This window comes from Bos indicus x Bos taurus, chromosome 12 (genome assembly GCF_003369695.1).
Source record: "Bos indicus x Bos taurus breed Angus x Brahman F1 hybrid chromosome 12, Bos_hybrid_MaternalHap_v2.0, whole genome shotgun sequence".
NCBI classification, from domain to species: domain Eukaryota; kingdom Metazoa; phylum Chordata; class Mammalia; order Artiodactyla; family Bovidae; genus Bos; species Bos indicus x Bos taurus.
Window position 1 is genome coordinate 77,239,495 of NC_040087.1, and position 13,360 is coordinate 77,252,854.

Here is a 13,360-nt window from a genome sequence, read left to right on the forward strand (position 1 = left end):
TGTTCTTTTCTTTTTCATAAACAAATAATCACTTGTTTTTTGGAGCTAGATTTTTTTTTTTAATTTAAGATCCTGTAATTTTTCTGGAATAGGTCTTATTTCTGGTCATTCATGATTGATGTTTTTGGATAAATGATGTATGCTTTCAACACATACTTTCAAATCTTTGTGTATTTCAGAAAATGTGAGTACTTCTTCTATTCTGGTGCTTTGGCTTTCCTCTTTTGGGACTCCTAAGATACAGAGGTAGGACATGTTTTACTTTCTTCAGTCTGCCATTTTCTTTTAAATCATTTCAATCTCTTTCTTCATTTTTTCCTGATTTCTTACAACTGCCACTCCTTAACTTTCTTTTTCTCTTAAAGCATCAACTGATGTATGCAATCAGGTTATGTTCCTTCTAATTTAGCATTCATTGCTTTTATTTACAGTTCTTTCCTGAGTCCTAGCACCTTACGTATGAAGTTTTTTTTTTTTTTTTTACCTCATTGTGATAAGAAAAGATCCTTGGAATGATGTCAATTTTTTTGAATTTACCAAGGCTAGATTTATGTAAGCCTCTACTTTTTTACACACATTCAGGGTTGAGTTAAAAACTGATAAAAAAGCAAAAAGCTACTTGTCCTTGTAAACTTTTCATTTTGACTTCTGACAGAGTTCATAGAGGATAAGATGGCTGGATGGCATTACCAACTTGATGGACGTGAGTCTGAATAAACTCCTGGAGTTGGTGATGGACAGAGAGGCCTGGCATGCTGCGATTCATGGGGTCACAAAGAGTTGGACACAACTGAGCGACTGAACTGAACTGAACTGATAAGATAACTGCTTATGATCACAAATAGGACAGATGATTACTTTTCTTTTTCTTTTTTTTTAATTTTATTTTTAAACTTTACATAATTGTATTAGTTTTGCCAAATATCAGAATGAATCCGCCACAGGTATACATGTGTTCCCCATCCTGAACCCTCCTCCCTCCTCCCTCCCCATACCATCCCTCTGGGTCGTCCCAGTGCACTAGCCCCAAGCATCCAGTATCGTGCATGGAACCTGGACTGGCATCTCGTTTCATACATGATATTTTACATGTCTCAGTGCCAGAAGTTTTCTAATTCTTACTTAGGTTTCTCTCCTAACCTTATGCGATATGCAACATCTTTTCACTTAATTTACAATGGCACAGTTTGAGCTCATTGTGAGTGTCCTTATGGCAGCTTTCGTGGTCCACAGGACAGACTTCTCTTCCTCATAATCTTATACTTGTAACTTTTAACTTGTAATCTTTTACTTGTAACTTTTTTATGGAACTTGACTTTGATGATTTTTGGTTGCTCATTTTCAGGCAAAACTTGTTTTCCTATATTTCCAGTATTTCTCTCCTAATTTCAGGGCTTCCTCTTCTGTATGTAAATAGGGATCAAACGAGGCGGCTTTATTTCTGGGATTTCCTGGTTGTTTCCACTCCCTCCTGCCAGCACCAACTTTTTCTGAGGCTGCATTCTCCTTGACCACTCTTGTTATTTTTGAGCCCACTCCTGGATGTTTTCCTTCAGTGTGGAAGGAAGAGGGTATCTGCCTGTTCCCAGAAGCATCTGATGCCCTGTAACTAACCTTGGCTTCCTCCCTACAGACACCAATATCTCGCGTTACTAACTGAATGTTTGTGTCTCCCAAATTCTTACGCTGAAGTCCTCACCCCAGTGTGACACTATTAGAAGAGAAGCCTTTGGATGGCAATCAGGTTTAGATTAGGTCATGAAGATAAAGTGCCTAAGAGGGGATGAGTGTCCTTATGAGACCAGGAAAAGATGTTCTTCCTTTTTCTACTAGGTGAAGACACAGCAAGAAAGCAAACACCCGTGACTCAGGAAAAGGAGCAAATGCTGACTTTGCCGACACCTTGATCTTGGTTCCCAGCCTCTAGAGCTGTGAGAAATAAATGTTTGCTGTTTAAGCCCCCCAGTCTGTGGTATTTTGTTATAGCAGCTCAAACAGACTAAGGCACCATTCCAAACATGTGGCTCTCAGTTTGTGAACCTGCTTTTTCCTCGAGTTCGTGGCTTACCTTGGTTTGTTGTAAGTATTGTTTATAGACTTTGGTGCATTATATAGGCATTCTGTTTATTTTCCTATGGGAATTACAGGAGATTAAGAAACTATGCCAATGTCTCTGTCACTTTCCCGGAAGGCTCCTTAATTTTCCCTTGTTGAATTTTGCAGATTTATCACTTCTATTAGTCTTTTTAAAGAACACAGTTCTATTGACACTTTTATTGATTCTTTTTCTCCTTTTCAATTAGTGTCTGCTTTTAGCTTTATTATCTCTCCTCTGCTGCCTTACTGTGTTGCTGGTTGATTCTTTTCTAAACACTTGAGTTAAATACTTGGAAGGTTAATGTCAGCACTTATTCCCTTACTTACTTTATTCAAGGCCATGATTTTTCCTCTAAAAATGCCTTTAGTTACTTCTCACAAAGTTTGATATATACAACATGCATTATTTTTCAGTTCTAGAAGCTTTTTTTTCCATTGTGGTTTCCTCCATACTCCCTCAGTTATTTGGAAGTGGTTTTAAAGTTTCTAATGTGTGGGTGTTTTTTTTTTTTTTTTGTAGTCGTTATTTAGTTTCTAACTTTATTATATGTTGGCCAAATGATGCCTAACATACTGATTTGGTTTCTCTTCAGAATTCCTTCAAAGTGTAGTAAATGGTCATGTTCTGTAAATCATTCATGTGTTCTTGAATCAGAATGCATATTCTTTAGTCACTGAATGAAGAATTGTATAAATGGTCATAACACGAAACTGGTAAACTGTATATTTCAAATCCGTTAAATCCTTATTCATTTCTTTGGCTCTTTGATCATATGGTGAGGTACTATATTACATATTTTAAACTTAATCTTCAAATTAATCCTCATAGGTAGGTATTATTATCTCTCTTTCTCTATCTCTCTCTCTTTTTATTTTTTAACAGATGAGAGATCTGAGGTTCACAAAAATTAGGTTCTCTAAGGTTACTCAGATAATAGATTGCAGAATTATGAATAGAGTTCTGGACTGGACAGTTTTTTACTATATCATGATGTCTATGCGAAATATCATATTATTTTAAAAGTATTTACAAAGCAGTATTAAATAAAAGAAAAATTAAGAAGCACTTTGAAAACTCTACTGTAATAAAACATTGTTTGCTTGAGTTGAAAGAATTCATTTACACGTACAACGTGCTCTTACTTGTCCCAATGCCTAATGCAAAATCTTAACGAGCCAAATTCTTCCTTTGCTCTATGTAAGCATAATTGATCTTTCAGAATAACAACAATGAAGCATTAAAAGAGATCAATGACCTTTCTAACCCATTAGAGTCAGGATGGTTTACCGGATTTATATTTCACATTTACTGAATCTTAAAATCAGGGATCCGTCACAACTTTTAGCTAATTGGAACATTAATTCAATTTATTTAATCGACTGGAAGTAAACACAGGCCTATCAGGGAATATTAGATTCCTCTGGGGTGCTCCTTGCTTATATCTGAAGAACAATCTTTCACTGTAGTAACCTTCAAAATGGAGCCACTCATATTTATTTGAGAAAGAGACCCACAAATATTATAACATTCAACTAGCTTTTCTGTTTTGGAGTTGTCAACAATACATTTCTGTTGCTAAGTGGGAAAAAGTTTGAGAGGCCTTAGTTTTCTTTTCTCACTTTGAAAATGTTGACAGATTGATATTAAGTGGGAAAGCATTTATAAAAACACATCCATTAGCCCCAAACCATGGTCCAATGAGCAAGCCTTGATGAATGTCATTCTGCGGGAAGAGTGTAGTATAATTATTGTAATGAACCACTTTATTGAACAAGTCTCCTACATAAAATATAGTAATTGGAAATAAGCAATTACTTAAAATTATACAGGTTGAAGGTGGTATCTCATTTATCTGTATTTGAATTTTTCATGCACCTGTGAACTGAAAATTAATCCCAAAGTGCATATGACAGATCCTGTGCACGGCAAGATGTTTCTTTCCATAAAATAAACTTATTTGTAGAATCGACATTATGCTTAGAAAGGAAAAAATAAAATTAAAGGTGACTAGTGTCAGTGGTAGCAATGTTAAAAGAGACCTATTACAATGTATATAAAGGTGAATATCATTGTACTAGCAAGTCAGGAAGGTTTGAAAAATGTCTTAAATGTGACTTTTGTAAAAAGGAGGCTTTAGATGATGGGTCAAGATTTCTGATTTTAAGTTATTTCAATAATGTAAATTCTGAATCTCAAGAAAACAACAGGCATGAAAGTTAGAATATACACATAGATGTATGTGGACAGAATTGGGCTTCCCTGGTGGCTCAGTGGTGAAGAATTCAGCTGGCAATGCTGGGGACTTGGGTTTGATCCCTGGGTTGGGAAGATCCCCTGGAGAAAGAAATGGCAACCCACTCCAGCATTCTTGCCTGGAGAATTCCATGGACAGAGGAGCCTGGTGGGCTACAGTCTATAGGTTCGCAGAGTTGAACACGACTGAAGTGACTTCGCATACCTGCATGCACAATATATAGTGCTAACTAGTAATAAAACACAGTATATGCTGGGTAGATTTAGATTATACAGGTAAAAGCAAAATGATTTCATGGCTATTTTATATATATATATATATATATATGAACTCCGGGAGTTGGTGATGGACAGGGAGGCCTGGCGTGCTGTGATTCATGGGGTCGCAGAGTCGTACACGACTGAGCGACTGAACTGAACTGATGCACACACTCATATAAACAGAAAGACAAAGACTGAAAATCTGTAGAGATTTAAAAAGATGAGTGGATTTATGATTCTGGGAGAAAATGCCAGATGCTTTTACCCAAACAGCTGTTTGTGAATTTAAAACCCACGGCACTCTGATAGTACAAGGAACAGCCCTTGGTATCCTATTACAATTCAACTGTATTTGAACTTCAGAGCCAAAGAACAAGAATGTCAGCAGGAGCACCAACTATAACACATTGAGACTTCAAGGAATATAAAATTTGTAAGGACAACGATACTCAAAAGGGAAGAATATTTTAAAAGTACAGCAAAATGTAGATTTCAAAGGTAGGTTTCGTTTCAGTGTCAGCTCTCTCAAACCTGTTGTGGAGCCTGTACTGAGAATACTTGATCAAAGTCTTTCTATATTATGTATAATATAGATTGATTAACTTTTTAAAAAAGCTTTTTATTTATTTATTGACCTTTAGTTGGAGCATGTGGGATCTAGCTCCCTGACCCAGGATCAAACCCGGGCCCTCTGCATTGGGAGTGCAGAGTCTTAGTCACTGCACCACCAGGGAAGTCCTTTTAGGCTGATTTACATTTGATCCCAAATAAATATGCATGAAGGGCTTCCAAGGTGGCTGAGTGGTAAAGAATCTGCCTGCCAAAGCAGAAGACGCGGGTTTGATTATGGGTCAGGAAGATCCCCTGAGAAGGAAATGGCAACCCACTCCAGTATTCTTGCCAGAGAAATCCCATGGACAAGGGAGTGTGGTAGACTACAGTCCACGGGGTCTCAAAGAGCTGGACATGATCGACTGACTAACGCACACACAGGTGGATTACGGTCCATGGGGTTGCAAAAGAGGCTGACACAACTTAGCGACAATACAACAAGGAATGCAAACAAATTACATGTAATTCTAAACCAAATGTGATCACACAATTATTCTGCAAAAAAAGAAAATCAATGATAGAGAATCCCTACTCTCATGTTAGCTGAAAGTAGGAACATGTGTTTTTGATCCAGGACTGAGCACGCTGCATATAAAAGTCCCTAAGAAATGACTGTCAAGTAAATAGCATGCATACAAATGCAAGTGCATTTTAATTTGAGTTCAAAAACATACTGCAAAGATCAATAAAAATGGGGGAAAAAAGTTTCCATTTAATTGGTGCATTTTTTTTGCTTATTTGTTTCCTTTCCATTACTATTGTGAATACGTGGGCAATCAATTATCTACTAAAGCCTTCATATGCTACAGAGAAAACTGGCAGGGTTTTCATATTGGCTTTGATGAACACGCTTCTTCCCTCCCCGAGACCATACTACTTTGTATCCTTGTGATAAGGCCCCTGCTTAGTGGTAGCATCATGCTCTGTCCCAGTCTTCTCCCAGAGAGGTTTGAATGGCACTACAGAGTTGCTAAGCTATTATTTTAGAAAATTCTTTCAGAGTAAAAGCCAGAAAGATGAAAACAGGCTATTCTCTCTTTTTTTAAAGTGAGTTAACGTTCACCATGGAAATTATAGATCAGGCCGAGTATGTGCGGAGTTACTGGAACAAATCATTGAACACTCTATAATCATGTAGAAAATTATAAAATGCAGGATGGCAATCAACCAGTCTTTGTGAACAGTAAACCTTTCTAGAACAACTTAATTTACTTCTCGAGAGGCAAAGGCACTGGGTAGGCAATGCGGGTAGCAAATGAAATATCATCAAAAATCAGACTTTAAAAAAATCAGATTCATGGACAATGAGAAAAATAAATCAGTAACTAATATATTGTGCTCAACTAGATTGCTACCTCTTAAGGTTAATTTAAGTAAAAGTAAAGTTTCTTGGTTGATGACTGTAAGTGCACTTGCTGAATCTGACTTCATGGCATGGTTTAATTACAGTAACTTTTTTCTCTTGTTTCTTTTTAGGCCACTCTGTGCGGCTTGTGAGAGCTTAGTTCCCCAACCAGGGATGGAACCTGGGCCCTGGCAATGCAAGCACTGAGTTCTAAGCAATGGATCACTAGGGAATTCCCTAAAGTAGCCTTTCTTATCCAATGTGATAGGCACATCATATACTATGCCAGGTATGATGCTAAGCATTTAACATATAATTATTTAATTCTTGTAACAAACCTTAAGAATAACAACCATCTCTGTTTTTTAGATAAGAGTTGGCACTTACATCACATAATCAGTATTACTGGTCTTTATGACTGTTCTATTTTGCTTCTCACCAGCAGATATGCTATCCATTATCTTTCCAAATACTTCCTTCTGCCTGGAGCACCTACTTCTTCTATTGCTCAATCTTCCTTCTCTAGTAGGAAGGATTATGTACCTTCATTCTGGAGAAGGACACGGCAACCCACTCCACTATTCTTGCCTAGAGAACCCTGTGGACAGAGGAGCCTGCGTCTATGGGGTCGCACAGAGTTGGACTTAGCATACATGCACACGTTGGAGAAGGAAATGGCAACCCACTCCAGTATTCTTGCCTGGAGAATCCCAGGGACAGAGCAGCCTGGTGCGCTGCCATATGGGGTCGCACAGAGTCGGACATGACTGAGGCGACTTAGCAGCAGCAGCAGCATACCTTTATCCATTCATACGTGTTTCTCCACATCAGACTAAAAGATTCTAAAGGGCATAGTTCAAGGGCACAGTTCCCGTCCGATTCACTGTTGAATTCCCATAGCCCATAGGAGTGCCATATGAGTAACAGGCTTTCCATAAATGCTTGTTGAAAGACTGAGTGAATCTTGAAGTCTTATAGAAATGAAAATGGTAAACGAAATACAGTAATTACTTTTTTTCACTTTCCTCCCCATTTGTACATGTGTTAGCTATTGATTATGAAGGCTTATTGTGGAAATTTCTATGTGTTTAGCAGAAGACAGCAGATGTTATCTGCTGTTGGAGAAATAAATCCTCACTCTTTATCACACGGGTTCCAGTGACTGTTCTGGGAAGTGCAGAACCACAAGGTGACAGGGACAGCCCTCATCTCTCCGTCTGTCTCGTGCTGATTTGACTCTGGGATGTGCCCTCGTGTTCCCCAGACACAAGGTTCTGACCCCAGAAGAGGCGCCCCAGCCGAGGCTGAAGTCAGAAGGATCAGAGAGGTCCATCAAAGACAGTATCTCAGATCCAGCCATGGTGGAGACCTTGACTTTGGTGAGATGACTCACTTCTGAGCGCTGAGCGGGTTGCTCTTACTAACAGGTCTCCCAGAAAGCCAAGTTCACGTCTCAGTTTATTGCTATTATTATTAACAAACACTCTACTTAGAAAATAGAGGGTTTAATTTCAATAATTTGTTGTTGTTCAGTCAGTAAGTTGTGTCCAACTCTTTATGACCCCATGGACTGCATCACACCAGGCTTCCCTCTCCTTCTCTATCTCCTGAAGTTTGCTCAGATTTATGTCCATTGAGTTGGTAATGCTATCTAATTATCTCATCCTCTGTCGTCCCCTTCTCCCCCTGCCTTCAATCTTTTCCCAGCATCAAGGTCTTTCCCAACTAATCAGCTATTCCCATCAGGTGGCCTAAGTATTGGAACTTCAGCATCAGTCCTGCCAATGAATATTCAGGGATGATTTCCTTAGAATTTCAATAATACAGAGGGAAAAAATGAGTAGACAACTGCTACCTGATTTTCTACTGCTTGCAAACTAGAAAGAATCCTTCAAGATCTGCAGGTTTATCCTTTAATTAGGAAGAAAGGGAACCCCTTGAAGATTCCCATGGGGGTGTAGGGGAAAGGGAAAGGTAAGAGATGTGGGGATTGGCACTTGGGAACCCATTTCTATGGGGTTCAGAAGGACATTCACCCCAAGGGAAAAGTGGGACCACACTGATGTCTTTTTCCTTTAGGATTTGATTAAGCCACACAACATTTAAAGCCATCACACATTTAAAGATGTTAGATTTTTGTTTGCTTTTTGCTTATGGAGAAGGACAGGTATTTTTAAATGAGGTGATAAAGGTAATCAAACAGGGCTATTTTAAAAAACATGGTCTCTGCAAAGTGAGGTTGCCATGGGAATTTCTTACAGTTGTTCAAAGCCAGGGTAATTACTTGAGAAAATCTTGCTTAACATGTGCTTTTGCTTTCTTGCACTGTCTAATCAAACACACACCCACCCTCACCCCTCCTGGCTTTTGTTGTCAGGTCTTCCCCTTAACTTGCGATTTCTAGGTTCCTGGGGACTCTGTTCTTCTTTGGCAAGAAAAAAGGAAGCTGCTCTAGTGCAGAGGGAGTCAGAAGTTTCTCCTGACAGGTAATTGTTAGGAGAAAAGTTTGATTAATACTCTACTGTTCCTTGGTTCACCGTATGAGAATCACTGAAAGCCAGCCTCTCATTTTCTTCTGATTTCTTGTTTTGGGGAAAACAACCCAGGAGAGTTTCTTCACACAGAGCCAAGGGCCTTGCTCTCCACTGGACACTGACCGATGTTTCCAAAGGCAGCTGGAATGTAATAGAAATTTACAAGCGCTTGCTGAGAAACGCTCTGTTCAGGAATTTTGCTGTGTGTATATTTTTGTTTTTAAGTGGCTTTTAGAGGTTTCTTAAGAAAAATGAAAAAGGTTTGCCATATTTAAAAAAACAGATACCAAGGACTTCCCTGGTGTTCCAGTGATTAAGAGTCTGTGCTTCCAATGCAGGGCACGCAGGTTCGATCCCTGGCAGGGGAACTAAGATCATAGAAGCTGCAAAGCACAGCCAAAAGACAAACAAAAAACCCTAAAAATACAGATTCCAGACTACTTTCTCCTTGATTTCTAAATACTTCCCTTAATTTGTTATCACTGCAATTCATTAAGTGGGATTTTCTGTCTTGGGTTTCCCTGGCCCAAAGCCCTCGAGGATGACAGATCCTAAGTATTTATGAAGAGCACCAGGAGTGTAAGCTGGAAACAGTGAATCTTCAAAGAATTAAGTCTGCTTTCCTAGAAGCCTAAGGAAAGTCAAAGCTTTGAGAATGGGTGGCCACCCAGGGAAGTCTTTTTTTCTGCTGTCACAACAGCATAGCCAGCTACTGCTGAGATGAACAGATGAACTATGGTCCCTACGTGCCCCTTTCCAGATGTTGAAGGCTGTGAAAAGATGAACGATATTGTTCCAACTGTAGTTCATCTACATACGGCCAATGAGGGATGAAGGGCAACTTAAGCACCGCTGATGGTTTTCCGTGTATAAGACCATGTACTGTGAGAATCAACCAAACTTCTAGATGGGGACTGCCTGCAGTCTCCCAAAGGTTCCAGTCCCTTTAGAGCTGAGGGACTTGGATCCCCCGAGGATCAGGCTCTTTGCTAGTTCACTGTATATTAGGGGATTATGAGAGGACTCAGGTTACAGAATAAGGCTATAATTGTTTTCTTACTTGTAAGATAGTTAAAAGTAACAGTTAAGCAAGAATATAAAAAGAAGCCACAACACATAAGGACATTAAACAGATCAGAGATGGCATTTGAAATTCCTCGACCTAACCCAAGGTGCATATTCAAAAGCAGAGACATTGCCAACAAAGGTCCATCTAGTCAAGGCTATGGTTTTTCCTGTGGTCATGTATGGATGTGAGAGTTGGACTGTGAAGAAGGCTGAGAGCCGAAGAATTGATGCTTTTGAACTGTGGTGTTGGAGAAGACTCTTGAACCAATCCATTCTGAAGGAGATTAGGCCTGGGATTTCTTTGGAGGGAATGATGCTAAAGCTGAAACTCCAGTACTTTGGCCATCTCATGCGAAGAGTTGACTCATTGGAAAAGACTCTGATGCTGGGAGGGATTGGGGGCAGGAGGAGAAGGGGACGACAGAGGATGAGATGGCTGGATGGCATCACTGACTCGATGGACATGAGTCTGAGTGAACTCCGGGAGTTTGTGATGGACAGGGAGGCCTGGCGTGCTGCAATTCATGGGCTCGCAAAGAGTCGGACACGACTGAGTGACTGAACGGAACTGACTGAACCCAAGGTGGAGATCACCAGGCAGGCAGGGATGATGATGAACTCACAGATGTTTCAAATTCCCTTCAGATGCCCCTTCTCCTCCCACTCTCCTACCCCCACATTGATCTTTCATTTTTTCTCACCTATTTCGAAATAGTCTGTTCAGGAAACGTGAGAGACATCATGTTTCCTCGCAGACAGAAAATACATTTTCAGAGAATAAGAGTTCAATTTTGTGTTGATATTTCCAGTGGATATCATTAGTAGGGATTAAAAATATGCAAGCTGTGGATGTGTCAAGTTTGGCATCTAATTATACCAGCTTTCAGCATCCTTCCTGGAAAGGGCAGGTCATAACCACAGCCCAGACTGGGGCTTCACAGCACATTCTCTGGCTTAAAGTCCACTTCTGAAATAAATTTAGAAAATAAGGCAATCTGTGTTTTTGTATGTAAAGTGCAATTTTAGTCCGATCGGCTGAAACCAGGCCATTATCCTTTGACTGGCTTATCCACCAACACAGAAATGTTTCTGCTTCTATGCCATGTACACAATACTGAGTAAACATAACTATGGGGAAAGAGACAGGACAAGTTTAATAAGAACTTTTTAAAAAGAGTATAAGTCTTTGTGTATGTGCGTGCAAAGTCACTTCAGTCATGTCCGACTCTTTGCAACCCCGTGTACATAGCCTGCCAGGCTCCTCTGTCCATGGATTCTCCAGGCAAGAATACTGGAGTGGGTTGCCATGCCCTCCTCCAGGGGATCTTCCCAACCCAGGGATTGAACCTGTATCTCTTTTCGTCTCCTGTATTTGCAGGCGGGTTCTTTACCACTAGTACCACCTGGGAAGCCTGGAGAAGAAACACATTACAGAATAAATGAACATCAGCATCATGTGTGTGTGAGTCGCTCAGGTGTGTCTGACTCTTTGTGACCCCATGGACTGTAGCCCGCCAAGCTCCTCTGTTCATGGGATTCTCCAGGCAAGAACACCAGAGTGGGTTGCCATTCCTTTCTCCAGGGGATCTTCCTGACCCAGGGATTGAAGCCAGGTCTCCTGCACTGCAGGCAGATTCTTTACTGTCTGAGCCACCAGGGAAGCCCCATCGTCATCATCATTGAGAATAAAATCACCAAACTACAGCAGAGAATGGGGGAACTGGGGGAGTGATAAAGGGCAGAAGTTTGTTTCATTCTGGGAGGGGATGGGAGAAAAGGAGAAGAGGAATAATAAACATCCTCTGAAGTGTAACCTTCGGAGAATGGGGAGAAACAGAGAATCTTGGAGCGTGAAGGAATTGGTATTTTATGGCCACATAGTAATAGAGAAGTATAAACCGTAAGTCCCCTATAAATGAACCTTCAGGTTGAGAACGTTCGAAGATTCCAGCGTGCGTTTCATCAGCATCGGGCATGAATGTCACTGCAGCTCGCATCCCACCCCACTCCGTCTCCCATCCCTGACAACCCTCCAGCTCTACCGCCTCCCACCCTTCTCTCTCCTCCAGTTAGGAGCTCTTCCTGCCTGCCCCTCGATGCCAGCCCCTGTGAGCCAGCCGCTGTACTGCACTACTGTCCTCTTCAAGGTGCTGTACCGTAAGGTTAGAAGTGTTTACTTTTTTGTATTTCTTATGTATCATGTGTGAAAAGTGTCATAAAGCTATTATAATACAGTACAATACAGCTGACTGTGTTAGTTCGGTGCCAAGGCTAATTTTGTTGGCTTAAGAACAAACCGGACTTTCAAGTGCACTCTTGGGACAGAACTTGTTCGTATGTAGAGGACTTACTCTATTTGATGATAAGCCGCAGAAAAACGGTGGCAACAATTTAAAGGGTTAAAAGAGAAGCTAGGAGTTCCAAAAGAGAAATACGTGCAATTGAATTAGATGCTTTTGCAAACAAACTCTAATATGTAATCTCTTTCACAAACTCTGTGATCCATCTTTCATTTTCTAACTGTGGAATTTGGGAAAAAATTCCCTATCTACTTTTGAAATGATAAGTGAAAGTCAGTTGTGTCCAACTCTTTGCAGTTCCATGGACCATAGTCCACCAGGCTTCTCTGTCCATGGGATTCTCCAGGCAAGAATACTGGAGTGGGTTGCCATTCCCTTCTCCAGGGGATCTTCCTGACCCAGCGATCGAACCCAGGTCTCGAACCCAGGCAGACTCTTTACCACCTGATCCACCAGGGAAACTCAAATGATAAAGACATAGGTAAATCAGAACAGGAATAAGATAATGTGCCTAGAGATCACACCTGCCACAGGCCTTAGTAAACTCAATAAAGGTGGTTATCAGGACTAATTTTAGAGAAGCTTGCTCTGGTTAGTCTCCTTGGTATAATAACTGGAATAAGTATGGTCTCTTGCAGAAAGCAATGTACAGGCCACCATTAAACCTGGGCTGAACTTGAGAGCTCAGAGCCCTTCCTTCTGTACGTGAAAAACTGCAGGTTTGGGGAGACTGTCAACCCCCCGGAAGTCACCCAGCTGTCACACGTCACGGCTCAAAAGCTGACTTGTAGAAATGCGAATTTTAAATTCCCAAATTTACAAATGTTGGGTTTAATGATCTCTTCAAAAGCTAAAATTATTTTCTACATTATTCTCCTACATTAGGATT

General features: G+C 40.4%; 1 protein-coding gene across 1 annotated transcript in view; it reads right to left on the reverse strand.

The window, feature by feature from the left end:
• The window catches only part of NALCN (sodium leak channel, non-selective), a 302,068-nt gene that overhangs the window by 77,574 nt on the left and 211,134 nt on the right, over window positions 1–13,360 (reverse strand). The window lies entirely within an intron of this gene.